Genomic DNA, 8,026 nt, shown 5'->3' on the forward strand with positions numbered 1-8,026 from the left:
CTGATAGGTAGTTAACCTCTTGTGGACCGGACCCTACCTGTGCAAAAGCAGAGATTGGGACCCGCGTGGGGGCGGGTGCGTAGGGGAAATGAGGATTTAGGAGGAAATTCTTGTAAAATTTCTTTGATTTGGGGCTCATTAGGTCCAGAACCATGGGAGTCGAGGAGTATCGTATTATCCCCACACAATCGCTCTCATCTATAGTATTGTGCTTCACGTATACACCATCCATTAACATACAATTTTTCCTATAATCACCTATGTGAGCTCTAAAATATTGCCCAGTGATCTCTGTGTGGTGGTGCCGATATATAACACATGCTATAATTGTTCTTTAAAGATCTATACGGCAAAGATATGAGCCAGAAGACATAGCAAGTGATGAAGACTCCTTTTCTTCTGGAGTGACCAGTTATACTGGATTCAACGTTCCTCATGGAGCCGGTGTTCATGGTAATAAATCCAGCGTATGCTTCCAAAGGCAAGTCATTTGATAAGTTGATCAAAACTAAAAATGAACATCCACTCACGTTTTGTAGTTTAAAATGGCAATCCCACGTAAAATTGAAGTTCATGTTTATTACATAAAAAAAAATAATACTGTAATTTAACGGCATTTGAGCAAGGAGAGCGACTAAGGACTCCTGGTTCCAATACTGTAATAAATAAAATAAACAAGCTGAATTGCTGCTTTTAGCTATACATTTTATTAGATCACAGAAGTACATCACCTTGTTTGTGTTGCTATATGAATGTTTGTCTTATTTTTCATTACATGTAATGTATTTATTCCAAGTGAGTCCTTTTTAATTTCTGAAAACTTTTTTACTTTAAAAGAAATGTATAGGGTGGATTTAGAAAGCTCGCTCAAAAGCCCGGTCGTGCTGCCCTCTTTACTATGGTCAGGCGCAGGGACTGGATCTGGGAGACAATCGGAACCGGCAGTAATTGGGTTTACTTTGAAACTTTGGCAGATGGCCAAAAAAAAGTATAGGGTTATGTCGGCTTCATCTTGGCCAGCTTCCCAGTTTGGTAACCTGGTGGTTCTCCCAGATTTTCGGGGACAGAGTTTCGAAATTGTGAGACAAAGAGGGATTCTGGAGGCATGAGATTTGATAGGAAAAGATAAGCTAATGTCATTTGAGGAAATGATGAGAAAGTATGTTCTCCCCCAAATTGAGTTGTTTAGTTATATGCATGTCACGGGAGACCAAGTCAACACCTTTTTATACTGGGATCATTGATTGAGCAAAGCAAGGAGGTAAAATAAATTGTAATTTATTTCAGGAAAAGACATACACACAATGTAACACAATTTACAAGGTTAACACACTTACTGGGAACGGGGCTAACGAATAAATCTATCCTTTAAACGAAATTCACAAAAATGACCTCTGTAGGAGCCCTTTCCAATGACCGGGAGATACTCACGAAAGTCCTGGAACTGATTTTGGCATGCAATGCCAGCCGTGACCACTACGTTCTTCAGAAGTGGGACTTAGAAGAATTCTTGAGTCATAATCTTTGAGCCGGCTCGCTTCTATTCATTACTGAGCATCTTTGAATTTGCCGCTGTTGGTTTGGCGCTTGGAATCTGCGCTCCTGATTGGCTGCAAGGCTCTTTATGGGTTTCAGTGCCCCATTCGCCAACCTCTAATGCCGATTTGCTGGTATTGTAAAGCTGGGTGGGCACCTTTTGTCATTCTGCAAAGAGGCATGTGCCAACCTGACACCTCTGCCTCTTTGCATACTGAGCCCCTCGTGGCTCCAGGCTCCACAGAGTCTGGGATCTGGCAAATGGTGGCCGGATAGCCCTGTGTTAGCCCAGGATGCAGATACTCAAGCAGAACTGTAGTAGCCCTCCTGTTCTAACGCCTAGGCATCCCTGAGGCTTTCAAGTCCGGACTACGAACAGACCCATAGGCACTAAGCTTGGTAGCCATCTGATCTCTCGGAATCCATGACTTGGAAATCCCACAGTTCATTCACAGGTTATCGGTACATATACCTATTAAACATAATTCTTTTATAAAATATACTGTGTCCTGTATGATAAAATGTGTAAGTCCCTATTCTGGTGTCAGTGATGGAGTATGGGGCTATACTGCCTACACTGACTACCCTTCTTTCTTGACACAGTTTAGAAATAACTTTTAAAACTTTTTACACACAAGAAATCTCTCTCAGCTTTATCACATAGCTGGAGCACCCCCTGCACCCCTATACCATGTACAGTGTACCTTGGCATGTATCTGGGCACCCCTCCTTATCCTAGGGACCCCTCTTTATAATAGGAACCCTGTGTATGGCTCCAGGTATAGATTAACCCCTTCATGGCAATTTACCTTGTCTGGAAGATGCTGCAGCAGGAATCCTGGCTATGAGTCGTAACAGCGCTTTCAGAGTCCGAGTTTGCCCGGAGCAATGTGCTTGGCTGTATCCGAGAATCTCACTCGATTCCCGGATCCAACTTTTGGGGTATCCCATAACTCTGGAACCCTGATACATAGACACATTCTGTAAAGACTTTCTCCGGCAAACCCACCCTGAAACTTACAGCCTAGAAATCTCCCGCTCTCAGCACCCCAGGAAAGGCACACACAAATAAATCTTTAGTGTCGCAAAATTTGCACACAGTCACAGTAATGCATTTCTTACAACTGGGTCCAAGAGCTGATACTCTAGGATATCAACACGCGGATCAGGGGTAACCAAGTGGGCTTAACCTTTATTAGTGAGCTTTGTTAACCTTTTCACCGTCACAATGCAGGTTCGTCATTTTATCTGTCAGGGTTTGTATGAGGAGGCATTTCCTAACTACACCCGATTTGAAGACCTATGTAAAACAAAAACATATCAAAGGGGTTTGATATCGTCTCTTTACTAGGGTTTAGTCTCAAAACAGGATACCTCATATATATATATATATATATATATATATATATATATATATATATATATATATATATATATATATATATATATATATATATATATATATATATATATATATATATATATAGACCTGTAGGCCTTGGATTTTCAGACTGAAATATCGAGGGAGTACTGGGAAGATATCTGGAACAATGCGGGTAAAACCTCTATCTGTACGGTAACAAAAGAGAATATCTATAAAATTTTGTTACGCTGATATTACACCCCCAAAAGATTACAACTGATGTTACTGGGGACCTGATAGGTGTTGGAGAGGATGAGGACAGTTAGGAGATCTATATATATATATAAACGGATAAAATCTGCAAATTGTGGTATAGCAGATATACCCTGCTCAAGCGAATGGAGAGGGACTAATACACCAAACAGTATGGAGGAGGGGTGGTGCTCACAGGGAATAGATAGTGGACTGAGTGAGAGGAAAGACAGAATCCCTATATTGTGGCACTAAAGATATACACCCTAGTTAAAACTTCATATTTATTGTGTAATCTTAAAATAAAACTGTTTGGAGTAACCATAAATGCAGGACGAAAAGTTAAATAAAATAATTAAAAGACCGGAGAGGTGGGGCGGTGAATAGGGTAATTATATACAAACCCGTCCCATGCGGCGTGCCTCTGGAGCAGGCGCAGCGGTACGCCGAGCGGCGGCTGGTAAGAGGTGAACCCTCTTTGGGAGAGGTGTTCCCCGACTCCTTATACTGTAGCAGCAGCAGCGTGGAAAAAAACACTCCCGACCTCCAGAAGAGAAGTTATTAGAAGGTTTAATGATGTCCAATTGATGGAGAAACTTACTTCGTTCCTGAATCATACTACTGAGAAGTATGATAAGGTCTGGGTTGCCGTATAGGAGGGTGCCCCGGGAGGAAGAGATTTTTTGGGAGTAGTTTGGGCGGAATGTGTTATGTTGTTTATAAGATATTGTATGATATGTAATGTGATTGTTGCTGCTTGTTAGGAATTCTGATCAAAATTGTTGTTTCCCCCCCCCCCCACTCCTTTTTTATTTTTTATACCCTTTCCTCTCCCATTTAAGTTTGAAAACTTTAATAGAAATATAAGTTACAAAAAAGAAATGTATAATAGAAAGTATATTTTTCATGTTGAAGGTCTTGAAACACTATTGTGCCTCCTCATGCATTTGAGAAATGTATTAGAAATGTAGAATTAAAAGGTAGATGAGAACTATTTGGCCCCACTAGTCTGCCCTAGTTTCTGTAAAACCTCACACAATATTTGATCCGTTGCTTTCTTTAATATTTAGTATAGCCTTATGTAATCCCCAAGCATTTCTTTACTTTCCTTACTGTGTTAGCCTTTACCACCTTTTGTTGAAAGGCTATTCCACTTATACAACACCCTTTCCTTGAGGTATTTCCTTACTTTTCCCCTGAGCTTCCCACCTTCCAAAGTCCGGGTATGATAAAGAAAATGAGGCTCGCCCTCATCAGGTGGCCTAAAGTCCTAGTGCTATTTGAACTATGGGGTATCAAAGCAGAATTACATGCTACATTGCATGTTTTATTTTTTTTTAAATGCAGGGTTGAAGAAGGGAGTCGCTGCAGCTGAACCCCTTTAATTTTAGCTCCGGGGTCCCCCTGCTTTTGTAGATACAGACCTCTCTGTAGGGTGTGCCGGTATCTCTGGAGTTTAAATGTCCTGGTTGCGTGTGCCAATAGGAAGGCACACTGGATGACGTCACGACTTCCTTTTGACATGCGTGACGTGGGACATTTAAACGCCACCATTTCGTTCGGCACACAGACTGCAGAGATAGAAGCACCGCTATGGAGGTAAGTATCTCTGGAATCTGGGTCCCCAGAGCTAAAATAATGGGGTTCAGCTCCGGAGCCCCCCACTTAATCCTGTAATTATTATTTTTTGTGTGTGTAACAAATGCAGCTTGTAATGCTGCTTTAAGGTGTTTGTACGCTTCAAAAAACATTCTCTTTGTATACAGTATGTACTTGGGAGGCCAAGTATTAAATGACTGAGGAATGGAATGGGGCAGTTGTTTAAAAAATAGTAATAAATAAAAAAAGTGCATTGATGTAATTGATTTCCTTACAAGGATGCAATCACCTTTAACCCTTTGATGGCTGTGGCACCAGAGTGCCACGCCCCCTCCGACATAACGTGGTCACCACAATTTCCCTATACTTAAAATTGTGTCCTGTTCTCAATGGGAACACAGAACGGGATCTAAGCTTGGGAGGAAAAAAGCTGTTATGGGGTCCCTGGAGTGCTAGATCCCATGACATAGCGACTGTCTTGGAGCACCCACAGGGTTAAAGTGAAATTTTCAATTACTTGCGCTTCTTGTATAAATAGTAATGTTTCTTTTTTGTTTGGTTCTGTGAAATTTGGAGCATATTTAATTACCAACTAGGAGAGTCATTCAGAATGCTCCGAAGCGTGACTTGAATGGAGTTCTCGCTGTCTCTCACACTGGCCTCATATTTAGATGTGTACTTACTGTATCAATAGTTTACTTGTATGCACAACATGCGGGCCGCATCTGGCCTGCCGGGACTCCCTGTGCGGCCCGGTACAAGGCTGACGCTCTAACGCGCAGTTCCACCCCCCCCCCCCCCCCCTGAGCCTGCTCCAGTAAAGGGCTAATGCGCTCTTCCCCAACCCGCTCCAGTACAGGGCTGATGTGCTAACGCGCTCCCTCTCAAGCCTGCTCCAGTACAGGGATGATGCGCTAACGCGCTCTCCCCCCCCCCCCCCGAGCCCGCTCCGGTACAGGGCTAATGTGCTATCGCGCTCCCCCCGAGCCCGCTCCAGCACCAGCAGTTACCGCACTGATGAGCTCCCCTCCCTCCTGGCTTAGGCCCGCCAGTGCTTTTGCCGCTGCCATGATCAGGTAGATATGGGGGGTGGGGGGGTTGATGATGAGGGGGACTGCTGAAAGGGACTGGGGGAGATGACAAAGGGTGGTGGGGGAGATGAAGGGTGCTGAGGGAGATGAGGGGTGCAGGGGGGGGGTGAAAGGTGCTGGGGAGATTATGAAGGGTGTGGGAGATGATGATGAGGGGTGATGGGAGAGATATGCATTGTGCATTTTTTGTATGTCTGCTGTCTCACCATAAAAAAACATTTTATTCAACAATTTTGTCCTGCCTAGAGAATTGATCCAAGAAGTTATAAAGGTGGTAAAAGTGCTGGTTTTCCGTGACAGGCTTTTAAAAAAAGAAATGTATAATTTTGAATATTAAATGCTGTTTTACTTGTGCGGCCCAAATCTGTTTTCCTTGGAGCATTTCGGCCCTTCTCACTTTACAAGTTGTGCAGGCCTGCACAACACCTTAGAAACAGCCCGATCTCAAGTGTTTAGATCAGGCCTCTTCAAATTGCAACCCAAGGAACCGTGAAGTGACCTTTGAACTGTCTGCTCCAGCTCATTTTACTGCCATTGCTCAGGCAGTTAAGTGCAAATGTTCACATTCAACTTCCCTATAAAGCCACGGTGATAAAAATTACCATACGTCAACATTTTGTAATCATTTATGTAGCATCGGTAGGACATTTTAAGTGTTATTTTAATTTTTTTAGATTTATATAAAATTACATTGCAGTACTCTTCTTTCCCTTCCAAGGTTTAAGCACTCTTTTAGATAAAGGTTTTAAAGACACTTCAAAGCATTTGGTTATTATGTGTAATTTTAAAATGTATCTAAAAATACCCGTCAATTTTTTTTCTGTCGGTTTACTTTATTTAACGTCTTAAACATTCTAGTGGTTGTGTCTTTACCGATACCGGGGATTTGTATACTCGTTAAAAGCATTAAAAAATGCTGAACAGAAACTTATCCTGTTGCTCTATTCCAAAATCCCTTTTCCCCCTTTAAATTGGTACATATTTAATGCAAATTACATTCAATTACCCTCCATGCCATTGGTTTTAACTACTAGATCTATTCTGCAGAGGGAGCGGTCCTACAGTTTCACGGGCTAGCCAATTTACCTGTCCTGATTTGAGGCCAATCGTATTTGGGATGTATACATCTTCAGGTATGAGTTTCTTAAACAACTAAAAATATACCATCAACGTATTTAAGTTAAATGTATTTTTTGCCCAATTAATGAATGTGCCTGCATAAAAATTATTACACACTATTTTACAATGTGTGTATGTGTGTTCACATAATAAAAATGTGGCTCAAAAACTACACGTGAGAGCGAGAAAAAGAAAGTAGGGGGAATGTGGGTGGGTGGGTGGGAGGAGGATTGGGATCTGGATGAAAAGTCTCAAAGTAAATAGTTGATTGAAGCTTCCAAATGGATAATCCTCTGGTCTGCCACTATAATCACATCTAGTTTATACATTGGGATGTGGGGTGTTTTATTTTACATCGTACCTATTTGTATGCTCCTTGTAGTGCTAGTTAGTACACAGAAATAAAATAAATACATTTATCGCATGAATTTAGGCAATAATAATTGATTGTGGTAGATGAATGAAAGTGGTTTGCAGAATGTTAACCCATTCCTAATCCATTCTGTCTGCTTCTTTTGGAACACAAACCTTACAGTTTCTTTTCCCCATCCCACCCCCCCCCCCTTTTATTAAACACCTGATTTTAATGGCAAAACCAACAACACAGAAAAGACGGAGACAAAAAACTGAACTTAATAAAGGAGTAAGAGATAATGAATCTCAATGCTCTTGAACCCTGCAGTTGGCTCAGGATAAAAGAGCAATACATTTACTTCATAAGACCAAATTCAACACTGCCTTTGTTCAGACAAACATTTGCATGCAGAAATGTCAACTTTTGTTTCCTTATAGGAACCGATGAAGAAGAAACAGGAAATTGGGACAAGGATATTCGCCAGAACAAAATTGGTGATTATAATTTTTTTTTGTGTAATTGTATCTTTTAATCTAGCACATAATGATAACTAGCTGATATACCCGGCGTTGCCCGGGATAGACGGACCAATCAAATTGTCTACAGGGACGCACAAACAACACTTTCAGTTTTATATATATAGATGTAGAATATATTATACTTAGCTTAGAATATATATATATATTCTAATTATAATATATTGTTATATAA

At 41.2% G+C, this 8,026-nt stretch overlaps 1 long non-coding RNA gene across 1 annotated transcript; it reads left to right on the plus strand.

Annotated features, from left to right (window-relative positions):
• The first annotated feature begins 345 nt into the window (after positions 1–345).
• Positions 346–7,808, plus strand: LOC142492047 (uncharacterized). Its single transcript, XR_012800692.1, has 3 exons — positions 346–481; positions 6,889–6,974; positions 7,753–7,808. It is a non-coding gene; the product is annotated as an uncharacterized LOC142492047 (long non-coding RNA).
• The last annotated feature ends 218 nt before the right edge of the window (positions 7,809–8,026 follow it).

The sequence above is a fragment of the Ascaphus truei genome, chromosome 4, assembly GCF_040206685.1.
Source record: "Ascaphus truei isolate aAscTru1 chromosome 4, aAscTru1.hap1, whole genome shotgun sequence".
NCBI lineage: Eukaryota > Metazoa > Chordata > Amphibia > Anura > Ascaphidae > Ascaphus > Ascaphus truei.